We start from the raw sequence: 1,909 nt of genomic DNA, 5'->3' as shown, positions 1-1,909 counted from the left end.
CGCACTGTTTATATTGTTTTAACTCACATTCTCCATTCTCTGGAAATCAGAGTTTTGGGGTTGAGTGGAGGAACTAACCACTTCTAACAGAGAATATTTTGCTTCTAAACAAACTAATGCTTGGTGTCCCCCCACATCCTCTGGGAAGGACATAAAGTTAAAGATGGGATAAAAAAAGTATTTGTGTGAGGGAGAGAACAGGCTTTTGTTTCTTTTGCTATAGTTAGGGGAGAAAGAAACCCAGAATAGGCTCAACAATTATTAGCTTGCAGTGTACATCTTGAATGGTTCTTTTTTTTCCTCTGTTAATTAATCATAAACATCCTCTCTGTCTTCTAAGAGCTCAGCCCCAGCTGGGGCTACTTCTCTGTTGGAAGCCTAAATATAAAGGTACATGTAGAATGAAATCATGCCTGTTGGCACTGCTTAAGGTCTAATGATTACTTTGCACTGATTCCCTGAGGTAGTTTCCTAATTAGATGAGATGAAAGAGATCTGTACTGGGATCTCTCCTCTCTTTTGCAAATATTAGCTGCAAAAGAAGGGAAGATCCAAATCGGAGCCAGGACATGGGAGGGGGCAGTTAACTGAGGAACACTGTACATGATTCCAAAGCTGTGTTTGCCCTATTAGGAGAAATGCCACTTCTGTGTATTTCTATAATGCATCAGATAGCAGACTGGGAGATTTCCTTCAAAGAAATGGCACTGAAACCAAAAAAGTCCTGTGGCATGTTGTGTAATTAACCTGCACATGTTTCCCCTTGCTAAAATGTAAACAGAAGGGGATGCATTTTCTCTACCGTATTGAGTCCTGTACTGCACATTTCACTCTCTCTCACACACACATGTACACATGGAAACAGATACTGATGCATGTATTTGCTCCAACTTAATTCATTCTAAAAGCTTATCCTCACTGCCTAGTTGCCATATTGCAAGAATAGATTGGAAACCTTTTCTTGAGGGCAGAAATGGACATCAACCTTTATTTTACTTCAATTTCACTGCAAATTTCCAGAAGTGTTTTCTGTTGTGGTGTGAAAGTAGGTTTTGTTTTTATTTTTACTTTTATGTCACCTTAAGTCCTCTTTGCTTCTGTACAGGATAGCTCCAGCAGTTCATTAGCTACTCTGCAGAGGAAGGAACATCCCCTCAGCCTACACAATGTTTGCCCTGATTTAAGAATGTCTTTGACCTTTGCTTTACCCTTTGTATCAAAATAGCACAGTGGCTAAGAGCTTTGCTTAGGAGGCAAGAGATTGCTTGTTCAAAACCCAGCCAAAAAAACCTATTTTCTTTCCTTCAGCTAGCAGGCCAGCTTTCCCTAACTATATGAAAGCTTTAAAAAACGTGGAGGGTCCCACTATTTCATCATTGATGCAATCACTTGTGTTAAAAGGGGTCTTGTAGCACCTTTTCAAACAACATTTTTTATTAAAAAGCATAAGGCTCTCCACCTACAATGTGATAAAAGGGTTTCACACACTTACCTCAAGTGACTGAAGAAACTTAGCTTTTCTTCTAAAAAAAAAAAAAGGAACTGCTCTTTCAGGCAGCTGCAGGGAGAGGGGCAATGGAACAGTATGGAACAAGCCAACTCCAGACACCTTCAAGTCATCACAAAAATCCAGCCTTTGCTTGCTTCCCTATCAGCAGTACTGCATCACTTTTTTGTTCACTGATGTAAGGACCAGAACACTCGAGCATTCATTCAATAACAGTCTAGAGGCTGGAGCTCTTTTACCCATTTAATGATGTAAAGCGTCTGATACAAGTAAAAGTCACGAATGCCTTTTTCCCACGCATTCTACAATTTAAAAATCAAAAGCCTCTAAATTCCCCCCTCCTAACCCCTAAAGAGAGTGCCCCTCCCTTGCTAGCAGATGGCCTGGATGGAATTTGGCCGG

This window comes from Candoia aspera, chromosome 4 (assembly GCF_035149785.1).
Source record: "Candoia aspera isolate rCanAsp1 chromosome 4, rCanAsp1.hap2, whole genome shotgun sequence".
Classification (NCBI taxonomy): domain Eukaryota; kingdom Metazoa; phylum Chordata; class Lepidosauria; order Squamata; family Boidae; genus Candoia; species Candoia aspera.
Note: the sequence above shows the minus strand (reverse complement) of the source record.